The sequence below is a fragment of the Monodon monoceros genome, unplaced genomic scaffold (assembly GCF_005190385.1).
Source record: "Monodon monoceros isolate NGI ecotype Baffin Bay Population unplaced genomic scaffold, NGI_Narwhal_1 Super_Scaffold_1, whole genome shotgun sequence".
NCBI classification, from domain to species: Eukaryota; Metazoa; Chordata; class Mammalia; order Artiodactyla; family Monodontidae; genus Monodon; species Monodon monoceros.
Genome location: NW_021703765.1, coordinates 16,573,465 through 16,590,282, shown reverse-complemented (window position 1 = coordinate 16,590,282; position 16,818 = coordinate 16,573,465). Strand labels below are relative to the sequence as shown.

Below are 16,818 nucleotides of genomic sequence, written 5' to 3'. Positions count from 1 at the left end.
TCTGGCCATGGGAGGCGGCCATGTGGATTTTCTCTGGCCATGGGAGGTGGGCGGATGGGATGCAAACAAAGGTTTAAACTGTACTTGTACAGTTGAGTTTGTTTTCTTGCTCCTACCATCATCATGAGAAGAGTGAACCCCAACTGGCCCACTGGTCCAAGGAAGGTGATAGAAATGTGACCTGGACCCAGTCTGCAGCTTGGAGCCAAGCCCATCGGAACCCAGCCCACACCAGCTTGACTTCTAGATGCATGAGTGAGAATAAATGATTGTGTTTTGTCTCTGAGTTTTGGAGCAGTTGGTTACACAGCTTTATTGTGGCAATAGTAGACTGATACATGCCCCATTACCCAGAAGCATCTGGCTTAAAAGAGAGCTGTATAGCCTACTGAGAGGCAGTTACGACACCCTGCGAGGTGTCATAGACAATGTTGGGTGCAATCTCCCCCATAGTGGAATGCATATTATTATTTTTTTGTATGTTTGTTGGTTTCAAACAATTCTCCAGGTATTTTCATTTCTGTGAAGGAGTTGAAATGTCTGGGACCCACACTGAGGCCAGTAGGCAGAAATCTTTACTGTTCTTTGCACAAGGGAAGGACAACCTCTCCTAACACCAGTGAGGACCACAGGAAATGTAAGTGGGAGAAGGGAACACAGCTCCGGGGCTACTGCAGGCCAGCGCCTCTGCCCACTACCCTCAGCCTCTACCCCCAGTAATAAAAACAAAGTGGTCGGGTCGCACCTCCTCTTTCCCAGGGCGGTTCTCTCCTCATCTACCCACAGCCGGCATTGAACTTGCCTCTGCTCTGTGTCTGGTAGGTGGCCCATACATGTCACCACCGGATTGTAGGTAAGAGGCCATCCTGGCATTCTTCCAGAGCACTTAGCACAGAGCCTTGCTCTCAGTAAGTGATTGGTATCATTCTGTTGGGGGGACAATCTCGTTTAGTCCAGCCTCCCTCCGGAAGCAGAACTTCCCTTACAGCATCGCAGAAGGGGTCACTTCCAAGAACAAACTGAAGTTTGACGGTGCTCATGAGTGCATGAATAAATGAATGAATTCAGTGAATGGCATTGCTCTTTTCTCCTCATCTGACTGTGGCCTGCTGGGAGCACCCTCATCTAGCGGTCCTCGATGTTTCGGCCCCACGACCAGTCAGGGTTGCTCTAGTCTCTCGGAGGACGTCCCCTTCGCTCAAGCGAAGTCGCGGTCCTAACACTGTCATGGCCCCCGAGGGCCACCGTAGCTGGCCGCCGACTTGCGCTTAAAGCCCGCGCTGGCGGCGGCGCCATTTTGTTTCCGGGCACTTCCGCGTGTGCGCACCTGGTCCTGCTTTTCCGGCTGCGCGCGCATCTCTCAGTTGTGGTGGGCAGGCCGGACCTCGAGCGATGCTTTCAGCGTTTCATCTCCGAGCAAACTCACAGGCGTCTTTAGAGCTTTCTCAAGCACTCAGTTATTTGCTCCTCAAAACAGTTTCGGAGAGAGAAGAGGCAGAAATCACTGTAAGCGCCTCTCAGGCACCTTTCCCCGTCCCGGGGCCGGGAACGGGGGTGGGGGGATGGGTGCTGGGAGGAGAGGCCTAGTGTTTGCTTCATTAGCAAATTGGTCAAGCAATCAAAAAAAAAAATCTCAGTAATATTTAAAACCGGTTTGAAATTGCAGACAAAAAGTGGGTTATCATTACGGTGAAACTATTAACTTAAGGAACTGAACACGTAACTTGTAGAGTTAAATGTAAACACTTAGGTTTGCTTGTTAATTTATTTTAGTGATTCTCAGGCTCCTTCATGTTCGTCAACTGCTAGCTTTATCTATAATTTCTCCCTTAAAAAGTGAGTGAAATTATTTTAAAGTCCTGCTGTCCTTTAAGGAGGGTAAATAATGGGGCTCTGAAGCCAGATACCCTAGGACACAGGGCTCTTACGTTCCGCCTCGGTGACCCTGGTCGGGTTCCTTAACCTCTCTGAGCCACAGGATTTTCGAGTGTAAAATGCTAATCATCCTCTGGAAAAGTTGCCTTTGTGAGGTTGGTATGAGGTCGAGTTATACAGAAATGTCTAGTGTGTGCTTGGCATCTAGTGAGCCTTCTGAATTAGGGCACAAATGATATCGATAGTTAATCATGGTTCTTTTGTTCCACGATCCTGCATAATCACACTTTCAAGCCTTCAAGCTGCTGAGGGCTTCTGGTGGGCGCGCCCCATCCCCTGCCCCGCCCTCCTTCGCCCCCAGGGAATTCAAAGTATCTCAGACCCTGGAGATCCTTTCCACTGCCCCACTTCTCAGGAAATGACCCATCTCTTGCTTCAGGCCATTAAATAGGAGCTTTCTGAAGGTCTTTCCTCAAAACTCAAACTTTTCAGCCTCAACACCCATCCGTACCTTCTAGTACCATGTAAGTACAGTTGACCCTTGAACAACACGAGTTTGAACTGATAGGTGGATTTTTTTCAATTAATAGATACTGCAGTACTACACACCTGAGATTAGTTGAATCTGCAGATGGTTGATTATAAGGTTGTATTTGGATTTTCTGCCGAGTGGGTTCTCCTGACACACCTCCCCCGCCCCAACCAGTGTGTTCAGGCCTCAGCTGTGGTATCATCCCTCCTGTGTTCTGGATCCTCCTTAGTTCTGCATTCTAATTTCTACACTTCAACCAGGGCCAACACTTAGAAACATAAATCCCATCATTTCATTCTCCAGCTCCCCCTGCAGGCTCACCGGGCTGCGTGTGCTCTGGCTGCTTGTTGCTTCCTGAAAGCACAATTCACAGTAGCCAGGGGTAGTGTCTTTGAATTGTCCTGGGTACAGTGTGGGATTTGGGGGAGCCTTAAAGAAAGGTGAAGGCAGAGTTAAATGAAAGGAGCTGGGGAAGCTTTCAAAACAGAGTGAATTGTGTTCGCTGAAAGCAATGAGGGAGACCTCCTCCAGGTGATTTTGAAGAGCAATCATGGTATCAGTTTAGCAGGAGTTGAGGCTTCTAGAGGCCCAGCTAATGATATCTTGGTTTATGGGGTGTTTTGTTGTTGTTTGCTGTTGGAGCAGATCAAAGTGAAGGTATTTTCACCCAAAGCCACAAAATCCTAAGAAATATCCCAGTCTTGGATAAACCTAGTAAACTGAAAAGAGCTCTTCTGGTCCACATTTACTCAAGGTGTTTACAATGGTGAAATTCTGATGCAAATTTTCCAAAAACTTGAACCGTAACTTTACTTTCATAAACAGTCCTTAGTGTTATCTCTGTTAAACTCTTCAATAAGCATGCACTTTTATGTCAGTCACACAAAATTTAAATGAGGAAGCTGAAGGTAGGTGAGCATTCCAAAGTGAATGGTAACAGGAAGCCTCCTGTAGAATTTCCATAGACTGGCTTACTCATTATGCAGCATGGCTCAGCATCCATTTTGTAACGAACCTGCAAGATGACTCCCATTTGGCAAATTGACCTCTAATCTACAGGTTGATTCTTATCACTTGGGAGAATTGATTCCTGATGAGAAATGCTAGACAATGGAACCGTCCCTCGTTGGCTTCACAGTCCAGATCCAATATCTTTAATCCCTTGGTGGAAAAAAACAGAAACATTCCATGGCTTGTGACAGCACCTCGGGAATGATTGCTGTTGTTGAACAGCATCAGGGGCCAAAGGAACATTGATCATCTCTCCAACTGGAGATCATAGGCAGGTTATCTGGAGTGAGTAACATATCCTGAATTTGGCAGGAGCACCCTGGGTTTTTAACCACCGTAGTTGGTTGGGAGGTTTGGATTTCTCTCTATGTTAGAATTTCCCTTCCTCTTATGTTTATTGTAAACAGCTGCATTATAATTTGATTCAAGTTTGTTTTTTGTTGCTGCTGTTTTTTTTGCGGTACGGGGGCCTCTCACTGTTGTGGCCTCTCCCGTTGTGGACGGAGCACAGGCTCCGGACGCGCAGGCTCAGCGGCCATGGCTCACGAACCTAGCCGCTCCGCGGTGGGATCCTCCCGGACCAGGGCACGAGCCCGTGTCCCCTGCATTGGCAGGCGGACTCTCAACCACTGCGCCACCAGGGAAGCCCGATTCAAGTTTTGAAGCCAGGGAATTCCCTGGTGGTCCAGTGGTTAGGACTTTGTGCTTCCACTGCAGGGGACACGGGTTCCATCCCAGGTCAGGGAACTAAGATCCTGCAAGCCGCGCAGCCAAAAACAGAAAAAAAAAACGGGAGTTCTGAGGCCAAATTTCCTTTCTGTTTTTTTTTTTTTTGCCGTGCTGCTCGGCCTGTGGGATCTTAGTTCCCCAACCAGGGATTGAAACCCGGGCCCTTGGCGGTGAGAGTGTGCAGTCCTAACCACTGGACTGCCAGGGAATTCCCAAGGCCAAGTTTCTGATCATTTAAAAACTATGAGAGTTATTTCTTACTCAGCATCTTACTGCTGAGCTCATCTTAGCTGATACTGGGTGGCACAGAAGCAAATCTATACTGGTCTTTGAATCTGGAACATTCTCTCAGATTTTATTGGTGCTACCCCATATTTGACATGACCTTAAGATGTTAGTCAGATTCTTCTGAGGTCAAAGAAAACATACGTACATATACATGGCCTAACAGAACACTGCTCTCAGTCTATAACCATGAACAGGAAGCCACCATGTCTTTGGATTTCCAGTCACCCAAGGGAGCAGAGTAAACAGCTGAGGGTTGCTGGTCTAGTGAGGAATTTATGGGCTTGGGAAATCCTTTGGGAGGATTTGTAACTTAAGCAGGAAAAATATCAACTCAAACTACCCTTTTTTGGCTTAAATGTCATTTCTATTTATTGTTATTTAATTTTTGGAGTAGATAATATATATTCATATGGTTCAAAACTTTTAAAAAATGTTAAAAACGTGAAAAAATAATTCACTTTTAAAAGTGTCACTCCCCACTTCTTTGCTTTTTTTTTCTTTCTTTAAAACAGCTTCTTTTGAGGTACACATACAGTAAGCCCCCTACATACCGACGACTTCCGTTCTGAGAGTGTGTTCATAAATCCAGTTTGTTCGTAAGTCCAACAAAGTTAGCCTAGGTACACAACTAACACAATCGGCTATATGTTAATACTAGTGTACTGTAATAGGTTTATAATACTTTTCACAGAAATAATACATAAAAACAAACACAAAAAATAAAACATTTTGAGTCTTACAGTACCGTACCTTGAAAAGTACAGTAGTGCAGTACAACAGCTGGCATACAGGGGCTGGCATCGAGTGAACAGGCAAGAAGAGTTACTGACTGGAGGAGGGAGAGGAGGTGGGAGGTGGTAGAGCTGAAGGATCGTCAGCAATAGGAGAAAGCTGCAGTTTCACTCACGCCTGACTGATGGACCGCACGTTCACATTTTTGAAAGGTCACAACTTGAAGGTTCGTATGTAGGGGACTTACTGTATTTAAAGTGTGCAATTTTATATTTTTTAACATGTCATATACCTATTAAACCATCGCCACAATCAAGATAGTAAGCAGATTCGTCACCCCCAAAAGTTTTCTCGTGCCTCTTTTAACCCTTCCTCATGCATTTCCCTAAGGACTAATGATGTTGAGCATCTGTTCTTGTGCTGTTTTGCCATATGTGTTATCTCCCCCCCCCCCGGTATTATTGAGATGTAATTGACATACAGAACTGTTTAAGTTTAAGGTGTACAGCATGATGATTTGACTTACATATATAGTGAAATGATTACCACATTAAGTTTAGTTAACATCCATCATCTCATATCAATATAAAATAAAGGAAAAATTTTTTTCCTTGTGATGAGAACCCTTAGGATTTATGCTCTTAACAACTTATGTATATATTTATCATACAACTTACATATATATTTATCATGCATATAGACATCATGCATCCCTAGTACTTATTTATCTTATAAGTGGAAGTTTGTGCCTTTTGACCACCTTCATCCAGTTTCTCCCACCCTTCTCCACCTCTGATAACCACAGATCTGATCACTTTTTCCATGATTTTGGCTATTTTTTTAGATTCCACGTATAAGTAAGATCATCTAATATTTGTCTTCCTCTCCCTGATTTATTTCACTTAGCATAATGCCCTCAAGGGCCATCTATGTTGTCACAAATAGCAGGATTTCCTCGTTTCTTACACTAATATTCCATTGTGTGTATATAGCACAGCTTCTTTATCCATTCGTCCATTGATGGATACTTAGGTTGTTTCCATGTCTTGGCTATTGTAAATAATGCTGTTGAGAACATGGAGATGCAGATATCACTTTCACATGTTTTTGTTTTCTTCAGGTATATTCCCAGAAGTAGGATGTCTGGATCATATGGTAGTTCTGTTTTTAATGTTTTGAGGAACTCCATATTGTTTAACATAGTGGCTAAAACAATTTATAATCCCACCAATGTGCACAAGGGTTCCCTTTTCTTTGTATCCTGGCAACATTTGTTATCTTTTGTCTTTTTGATGCTAGCCATCCTGACAGGAGTGAGGTGATATCTCATTGTGGTTTTGATTTGGATTTCTCTAATGATTAGTGATAATGAGCGTCGTCATGTACCTGTTGGCCATTCGTGTATCTTCTTTGGACAAGTATGTATTCAAGTTCTTTGCCCATTTTTAAATTGGATTCTTATTTTTTGTGCATATGAGTTCCCTGTGTATTTTGGATATTAGCCCCTTTTCAGATAAATGGTTTGCAAATGCTTCTTCCCATTCCAAAGGTTATCTTTTAATTTTGTTGACTTTTTTCTTCTGCTGTGCAGCTTTCTGGTTTGATGTAGTTCCATTTGTTTACCTTTTATTTTGTTGCTTGTGCTTTAGGTGTCATATTTTAAAAAATCATTGCCAAGATCCATGTCGAGGAGCTTTTTTTCTGTGTTTTCTGCTAGGAGGTTTATGGTTTCAGGTCTTACATTTAGGTCTTTGATCCATTTGGAATTAATTTTTGTGAGTGGTGTAAGATAAGGGTGGAATTTCATTCTTCTCCATGTGGATATCCAATTTTTACCATTTATTGCAGAGACACTATTTTCTCCATTGAGTATTATTGGCTTCCTTGTCAAATATTATCTGACCATATATACTTGGGTTTATTTCTGGGCTCTTGATTCTGTTCCATTAGTCTATTTATCTGTTTTTATGCCAGTACCATACTGTAGTTTTATAAGTATAGCTGAAAATCGGGAAAGTGATACCAGCCACTTTGTCCTTTTCTCTCAGGATTGCTTTGGCTATTCAGAGTCTTTTGTGCTTCCATATAAATTTTAGCATTGGTTTTTCTACTTCTGTAAAAAGTGCCATTGGAATCTTGATAGGAATTGCATCAAATCTCTAGATGGCTTTTGGTAGTGTTGACACTGCAGCAATATTCTTCACATCCATGAACACAGGATACCTTTCCATTTATTTGTGTTGTCTTTGATTTCTTTCTTTCATCAGTGTCTTGTAGTTTTCAGAGTAGAGATCTTTCACCTCCTTGGTTAAATTCACTCCTAAATATGCTATTGTTTTTGATGCTCCTGTAAATGGAATAATTTTCTTTCTTTTTCAGATAATTTATTATAATAGAGATGCTACTGATTTTTCAATGTTAATGTTGTATTCTACAACTTTACTGGATTCATTGATTAGATTTAACAGGTTATTTTTGATAGTCTAGGATTTTCTTCTTTTTTTGAATTTCTGAATTTTATTTTATATATTTTTTTATACAACAGGTTCTTATTAGTCATCAGTTTTATACACATCAGTGTATACATGTCAATCCCAATCGCCCAATTCAGCACACCACCACCCCCACTCCACCACTGTTTTCCCCCCTTGGTGTGCATATGTTTGTTCTCTACATCTGTGGCTCAATTTCTGCCCTGCAAACCAGTTCATCTGTACCATTTTTCTAGGTTCCACATACATGCGTTAACATACGATATTTGTTTTTCTCTTTCTGACTTCACTCTGTATGGCAGTCTCTAGATCCATCCATGTCTCAACAAATGACTCAATTTTGTTCCTTTTTATGGCTGAGTAATATTCCATTCTATATATGTACCACAACTTCTTTATCCATTTGTCTGTCGATGGGCATTTAGGTTACTTCCATGACCTGGCTATTGTAAATAGTGCTGCAGTGAACATTGGGGTGCATGTGTCTTTTTGAATTATGGTTTTCTCTCGGTATATGCCCAGTAGTGGGATTGCTGGATCACATGGTAATTCTATTTTTAGTTTTTTAAGGAACTTCCATACTGTTCTCCATAGTGGCTATATCAATTTACATTCCCACCAACAGTGCAAGAGGGTTCCCTTTTCTCCACACCCTCTCCAGCATTTGTTGTTTGCAGATTTTCTGATGTTGCCCATTCTAACTGGTGTGAGGAGATACCTCATTGTAGTTTTGAGTTGCATTTCTCTAATAATTAGTGATGTTGAACAGCTTTTCATGTGCTTCTTGGCCATCTGTATGTCTTCTTTGGAGAAATATCTATTTAGGTCTTCTGCCCATTTTTGATTGGGTTGTTTGTTTCTTTAATACTGAGCTGCATGAGCTGTTTATATATTTTAGAGATTAATCCTTTGTCCGTTGATTCATTTGCAAATATTTTCTCCCATTCTGAGGGTTGTCTTTTGATCTTGTTTATGGTTTCCTTTGCTGTACAAAAGCTTTGAAGTTTCATTAGGTCCCATTTGTTTATTTTTATTTCCATTACTCTAGGAGGTGGATCAAAAAAGATCTTGCTGTGGTATATGTCAGAGTGTTCTTCCTGTGTTTTCCTCTAAGAGTTTTATAGTGTCCGCTCTTACATTTAGGTCTCAAATCCGTTTTGAATTTATTTTTGTGTATGGTGTTAGGGAGTGTTCTAATTTCATTCCTTTACATGTAGCTGTCCAGTTTTCCCAGCACCACTTATTGAAGAGACTGTCTTTTCTCCATTGTATATCTTTGCCTCCTTTGTCATAGATTAGTTGACCATAGGTGCGTGGGTTTATCTCTGGGCTTTCTATCTTGTTCCATTGATCTATGTTTCTGTTTTTGTGCCAGTACCGTATTGCCTCGATTACTGTAGCTTTGTAGTATAGTCTGAAGTCAGGGAGTCTGATTCCTCCAGCTCCGTTTTTTCCCTCAAGACTGCTTTGGCTGTTCGGGGTTTTTTGTGTCTCCATACAAATTTTAAGATGATTTGTTCTAGTTCTGTAAAAAATGCTATTGGTAATTTGATAGGGATTGCTTTGAATCTGTAGATTGCTTTGGGTAGTATAGTCATTTTCACAGTATTAATTCTTCCAATCCAAGAACATGGTATATCTCTCCATCTCTTGGTATCATCTTTAATTTCTTTCATCAGTGTCTTATAGTTTTCGGCATACAGGTTTTTTATCTCCCTAGGTAGGTTTATTCCTAGGTATTTTATTCTTTTTGTTGCAATGGTAAATGGGAGTGTTTCCATAATTTCTGTTTCAGATTTTTCATCATTAGTGTATAGGAATGCAAGAGATTTCTGTGCATTAATTTTGTATCTTGCAACTTTACCAAATTCATTGATTAGCTCTAGTAATTTTCTGGTGGCATTTTTAGGATTCTCTATATATAGTATCATGTCATCTGCACACAGTGACAGTTTTACTTCTTCTTTCCCAATTTGTGTTCCTTGTATTTCTTTTTCTTCTCTGATTGCTGTGGCTAGGACTTCCAAAACTATGTTGAATAATAGCGGTGCGAGTGGACATCCTTGTCTCGTTCCTGATCTTAGAGGAAATGTTTTCAGTTTTTCATGATTGAGAATGATGTTTGCTGTGGGTTTGTCGTGTATTGCCTTTATTATGTTGAATGATACTTTCTGTGCCTACTTTCTGGAGAGTTTTTATCATAAATGGGTGTTGAATATTGTCAAAAGTTTTTCCTGCATCTATTGAGATGACCATGTGGTTTTTATTTTTCAGTTTGTTAATATGGTGTATCACATTGATTGATTTGTGTATACTGAAGAATCCTTGCATCCCTGGGATAAATCCCACTTGATCGTGGTGTATGATCCTTTTAATGTGTTGCTGGATTCTGTTTCCTAGTATTTTTTTTTTCGTTACACGGCCCTCTCACCACTGCAGCCTCTCCCGCTGTGGAGCACAGGCTCCGGACATGCAGGCTCAGCGACCATGGCTCACGGGCCCAGCCGCTCCGCGGCATGTGGGATCCTCCCGGACCAGGGCATGAACCCACGTCCCTTGCATCGTCAGGCAGACTCTCAACCACTGCGCCACCAGGGAAGCCCTGTTTGCTAGTATTTTGTTGAGGATTTTTGCATCTATATTCATCATTGATATTGGTCTGTAATTTTCTTTTTTTGTAGTATCTTTGTCTGGTTTTGGTATCAGGCTGATGCTGGCCTCATAGAATGAGTTTGGGAATGTTCCTTCTTCTGCAATTTTGTGGAAGAGTTTGAGAGGGCTGGGTGTTAGCTCTTCTCTAAATGTTTGATAGAATTCACCTGTGAAGCCATCTGGTCCTGCACTTTTGTTTGTTGGGAGATTTTTAATCACAGTTTCAATTTCGTTACTTGTGATTGGTCTGTTCATATTTTGTTTCTTCCTGGTTCAGTCTTGGAAGGTTATACCTTTCTAATAATTTGTCCATTTCTTCCACATTGTCCGTTTTATTGGCACAGAGTTGCTTGTAGTAGTCTCTGAGGATGCTTTGTATTTCTGCGGTGTCTGTTGTAACTTCTCCTTTTTCATGTCTAATTTTTTTTTTTTTTTTGCGGTACGCGGGCCTCTCACTGTTGCGGCCTCTCCCATTGCAGAGCGCAGGCTCAGCGGCCGTGGCTCCCAGGCCCAGCCGCTCCGCGGCACGTGGGATCCTCCCAGACTGGGGCATGAATCTGTGTCCCCTGCATCGGCAGGTGGACTCTCAACCACTGCGCCACCAGGGAAGCCCTTGATGTCTAATTTTATTGAGTCCTCTTCCTCTTTTTCTTGATGAGTCTGGCTAATGGTTTATCAATTTTGTTTATCTTCTTAAAGAACCAGCTTTTAGTTTTATTGATCTTTGCTATTGTTTTGTTTCTATTTCACTTATTTCTGCTCTGATCTTTATGATTTCTTTCCTTCTGCTAACTTTGGGTTTCGTTTGTTCTTCTTTCTCTAGTTCCTTTAGGTATAAGGTTAGATTGTTTACTTGATATTTTTCTTGTTTCTTGAGGTAGGCTTGTATAGCTATAAACTTTTTTCTAGGAACTGCTTTTGCTGCATCCCATATGTTTTGGGACATCGTGTTTTTATTGTCATTTGTGTCTAGGTATTTTTTGATTTCCTCCTTGATCTCTTTAGTGATCTCTTGGTTATTTAGTAACATATTGTTTAGCTTCCATGTGTTTGTGTTTTTTACCTTTTTTTTTCCCTGTAATTCATTTCTAATCTCATAGTGTTGTGGTCAGAAAGCATGCTTGATATGATTTAAATTTTCTTACATTTACTGAGGCTTGATTGTGACCCAAGATATGATCTATCCTAGAGGATGTTCCGTGCGCACTTGAGACGAAAGTGTAATCTGCTGTTTTTGGATGGAATGTGCTATAAATATCAATTAAATCTATCTGGTCTATTGTAAAGCTTCTGTTTCTGTATTTATTTTCATTTTGGATGATCTGTCCATTGGTGTAAGTGAGGTGTTAAAGTCCCCCACTATTGTGTTACTGTTGATTTCCTCTTTTATAGCTGTTAGCAGTTGCCTTATGTATTGAGGTGCTCCTATGTTGGGTGCATATATATTTATAATTGTTATATATTCTTCTTGTATTGATCCCTTGATCATTATGTAGTGTCCTTCCTTGTCTCTTGTAACATTCTTTATTTTGAAGTCTGTTTTATCGGATGTGAGTATTGCTACTCCAGCTTTCTTTTGATTTCCATTTGCATCGAATATTTTTTTCCATCCCTTCACTTTCGGTCTGTATGTGTCTCTAGGTCTGATGTGGGTCTCTTGTAGACAGCATATATACAGGTCTTGTTTTTGTATCCATTCAGTGAGCCTGTGTCTTTTGGTTGGAGCATTTAATCTATTCACTTTTTTTTTTTTTTTTTTTGGGGGGCTACGCAGGCCTCTCACTGTTGTGGCCTCTCCTGTTGTGGAGCACAGGCTCCGGACACACAGGCTCAGCGGCCATGGCTCTTGGGCCCAGCCGCTCTGCGTCATGTGGGATCCTCCGGACCGGGGCACGAACCTGCGTCCCCTGCATCGGCAGGCGGACTCTCAACCACTGCGCCACCAGGGAAGCCCAAAGGTAATTATTGATATGTATGTTCCCATGACCATTTTCTTAATTGTTTTAGGTTTGTTTTTATAGGTCCTTTTCTTGTCTTGTGTTTCCCACTTAGAGAAGTTCCTTTAGCATTTCTGGTGGAGCTCGTTGGGTGGTGCTGAATTCTCTTAGCTTTTGCTTGTCTGTAAAGGATTTGATTTCTCCATCGAATCTGAATGAGATCCTTGCCAGGTACAGTAATCTTGGTTGTAGGTTCTTCTCTTTCATCACTTTAAATATATTATGCCACTCCCTTCTGGCTTGTAGAGTTTCTGCTGAGAAATCAGCTGTTAACCTTATGGGAGTTCCCTTCTATGTTATTGTCATTTTTCCGTTGCTGCTTTCAATAGTTTTATTTGTCGTTAATTTTTGCCAATTTGATTACTCTGTGTCTCAGCGTGTTTCTTCTTGGTTTTATCCTGTATGGAACTCTATGTGTTTCCTGGACTTGGCTGGCTATTTCCTTTCCCATGTTAGGGAAGTTTTTGACTAAAATATCTTCAAATATTTTCTCTGGTCCTTTCTCTCTCTCTTCTCCTTCTGGAACCCCTATAATGCGAATGTTGTTGCGTTTAATGTTGTCCCAGAGGTCTCTTAGGCTGTTTTCATTTCTTTTCATTCTTTTTTCTTTATAGTCTGTTCTACAGCAATGAATTCCACCATTCTGTCTTCCAGGTCACTTATCTGTTCTTCTGCCTCAGTTATTGATTCCTTCTCGTGTAGGAAGGAATTCCTACACTATCGATTCCTTCTAGTGTAGTTTTCATTTTAGTTATTGTATTGTTCATATCTGTTTGTTGTTTAATTCTTCTCGGTCTTTGTTAAACATTTCTTGCATCTTCTCGATCTTTGCCTCCGTCCTTTTTCCAAGGTCCTGGATCATCTTCACTATCATTATTCTGAATCCTTTTTCTGGAAGGTTGCCCATCTCCACTTCATTTAGTTGTTTTTCTGGGGCTTTATCTTCTTTCTTCACCTGGTACATAGTCCACTGTCTTTTCATCTTGTCTATCTGTGAATGTGGTTTTTGTTCCACAGGCTGCAGGATTTTAGTTTTTATTGCTTTTGCTGTCTGTTCTCTCGTGGATGAGGCTATCTAAGAGGCTTGATGGGAGGGACTGGTGGTGGGTAGAGCTGACTGTTGCTCTGGTGGGCAGAGCTCAATAAAACTTTAATCCACTTGACTGTTGATGGGTGGTGCTGGGTTTCCTCCCTGTTGGTTGTTTGGCCTGAGGCAACCTAACACTGGAGCTTACCTGGGCACTTTGGTGGGGTAATGAGGGACCCTGGGAGGGCTTACGCCAGGGAGTACTTCCCAGAACTTCTGCCAGTGTCCTTGTCCCCATGGTGAGCCACAGCCACTCCCGCCTACCCCCGCCTCTGCAGCAGACCCTCCAACACTAGCAGGTAGGTCTGGTTCAGTCTCCTATCGGGAGACTGCTCCTTCCTCTTGGTCCCGATGTGCACACTCCTTTTGTGTGCCCTCCAAGAATGGAGTCCCTGTTTCCCGCAGTCCTGTCCAAGTCATGCAGTCAGATCCCGCTAGCCTTCAAAGTCTGGTTCTCTAGGAATTCCTCTTCCCGTTGCTGGACCCCTAGGTTGGGAAGCCTGGGGCTCAGAACTTTCACTGCAGTGGGTGGACTTCTGTGGTATAAGTGTTCTCCAGTTTGTGAGTCACCCACCCAGCAGTTATGGGGTTTGCTTTTATTGTGATTGCATTGCTCCTACCGTCTCATTGTGGCTCCTCCTTTGTCTTTGGATGTGGGGTATCTTTTTTGGTGAGTTCCAGTGTCTTCCTGTTGATGATTGTTCAGCAGTTATGATTCCGGTGCTCTAGCAAGAGGGAGTGAGCGCATGTCCTCCTACTCCGCCATCTTGAACCAGTCTCCAGGATTTTCTATATATAAAAGCATTTCATCTGCAAATAGAAATTTTAACTTCGTCATTTCCAGTTCTGATGCCTCTTATTTCTTTCTTGCTGATTGCTCTGGCTGAAACTTCCAGTAATATGTTGAATAGGAGTGGTGAGAGGGGCATCCTTGTTCCTTATCTTAGAGGAAAATCTTTTAACCTTTCACTATTGAGTATGGTATTATCTGTGGGCCTGATATAAATGGCCTTTATTATGTGGAGGGGTGTTCCTTCTATACCTACTTTGTCGAGTTTTTATCATGAACAGATGTTGAATTTTGTCAAGTCCTTTCTCTGCATCTATGAAGATGATCACATGTTTTTTCTTTCATTCTATTAATGTGTTGTATGGCATTGATTGATTTGCATATGTTGGAACTGTCCTTGATCACAGGGATAAATCCTCCTTGATCAGGGTGAATGATCTTTTAATGTGCGGCTGAATTTGGTTTGGTATTATTTTATTGAAAAATTTTGCATCTGTGTATGTCAGGGATATTGGCCTGTAGTTTTCTCTTCTTGTAGTCCTTTTCTGGCTTTGGTATCAGGGTATTGCTGGCCTCATAAAATATGTTTGTGGTATTCCGTCCTCCTCTAGCTTCTGGAAAAGTCTGAGAAGGATTGGCATTAATTCTTCTTTAAATGTTTGGTAAAATTCACCACTGAAGCCATCTGTCTGGTCTTGAGCTTTTTTCATTGGGAGATTTTTGATTACTGATTCAGTCTCCTTGCTAGTAATTGGTATGTTCAGATTTGCTATTTCTTTTTGATCCAGGCTTGGTAGGTTGTATGCATCTAAGAATTTTTCCATTTCTTTTAGGTTGCCCAGTTTTTCTACATACAGTTGTTCATAGTAGGCTCTTATGATCCTTTGTATCTCTGGAGTATCAGTTGTAATATTTCCTTTTCATTTATAATTTTGTTTATTTGGGCCCTCTCTCTTTTTTTCTTCATTAGAATAGCTAAAGGTTTGTCAAGTTCATTGTTTCAAAGAACCAGCTATTCTTTTAATCTTTAAACATTTTTTTCTGCTGTTTTATTTCTGTTCTAATCATTATTTCTTCTGCTAAGTGTGATCTCAGTTTGTTCTTCTTTTTATAGGTCCTTAAGGCATACAGTTGATTATTTAAAATCTTTATTGATGATTAATAAAGGCATTTATTACTATGAATTTTCCTCTTAGAACTGCTTATGCTGCATCCTGTAAGTTTTGGTGTGTTGTTTCCATTTTCATTTGTCTAAAGATACTTTTTAAATTTCCCCTTTAATTTCTTTTTTGATCCATTGGTTGTTGAGGAGAGTGTTGTTTAATTTCCATTGTATTTGTGAATTTTTCAGTTTTCCTCCTATTGTTAATTTCTCGTCTCATACCATTGTGGCCAGAGAAGTTGGTGCGGTTGTAACTTTTGGAATTTGCCAAGGATTGCTTTGTGGCCTAACATATGGTCTATCCTAGAAAATGTTCCGTATGAGTTTGAAAAGAATGCGTGTTCTGTTGTTGGATAGAATGTTTATGTCCATGGGGTTCATTTGATCGATAGTGTTGTTCAGATCTGCTTTTTTTTTACATAAATTTATTTATTTTATTTCTTTATTTTTGGCTGTGTTGGGTCTTTGTTGCTGTGCACAGGCTTTCTCTAGTTGTGGTGAGCAGGGGCTACTCTTCGTTGTGGTGTACGGGCTTCTCATTGCAGTAGCTTCTCGTTGTGGAGCATGGGCTCTAGGCACGTGGGCTTCAGTAGTTGTGGTGTGGGGGCTCAACAGTGCAGTCTCACTAGTTGTGGCACATGGGCTTAGTTATTCTGTGGCTTGTCTTCTCCCAGACCAGGGCTGAAACCTGTGTCCCCTGCAATGGCAGGCGGATTCTTAACCACTGTACCATCAGGGAAGCCCTGGATCTGCTTTTTTAAAATTGATTCTCTGCATGATCTACCTATTGTTAAGAGTATTAAAATCTCCAACTGTATTGGATTGCTGTTTATTTCTCCTTTTTCTGTTAGTTTTTGTTTTATATATTTAGGTGCCCTGATGTTGGGTTTATAAATATTTACACTTGCTATATCTTCTTGATGGAGTGACACATTTATCATTATACAATGACCTTCTTTGTTTCTTTTTACCATTTTTAGTTTAAAATTTACTTTGATATAACTATCGCTATCCCTGCCTTTTTTAAAAAAAATTTTGGGGTTTTTTTGTTTTGTTTTTGTTTGTTACCATTTTCTTGAAATACCTTTTTCCATTCCATCACACTCAGTCTATGCATGTCTCTGAGGCTAAAGTATTTGTATTGTAGGCAGCATATAATTGGGTCTTGGGTTTTTTGGTTTATTTGTTTTTTAAACCATTCATTCACTCTGTGTCTTTGGATTGGAGAATTTAATCAATTTATATGTAAGGCAATTATTTATAGGTAAAGACTTACTATTACCATTTTGTTGATTATTTTCTGGCTGTTTTCTATATCCATTTCTAATTCTGCCTTTTTTGTGTGTGTTTTGGTAACTTTTGGTATCAATATGCTTTAATTTTTTTTTTTTACATCTTTATTGGAGTATGATTGCTTTACAATGGTGTGTTAGTTTCTGCTTTATAACAAAGTGAGTCAGTTATACATATA

The 16,818-nt window shown here is 40.8% G+C and overlaps 1 long non-coding RNA gene across 1 annotated transcript in view; it reads left to right on the top strand.

Moving 5' to 3' along the window:
• Positions 1 to 1,331: 1,331 nt before the first annotated feature.
• Positions 1,332 to 16,818, top strand: part of LOC114893275 — a 47,038-nt gene continuing 31,551 nt past the window's right edge. The window contains exon 1 of the long non-coding RNA XR_003792856.1: positions 1,332 to 1,506. This is a non-coding gene — a long non-coding RNA (uncharacterized LOC114893275). The remainder of the gene's footprint in view (positions 1,507 to 16,818) is intronic.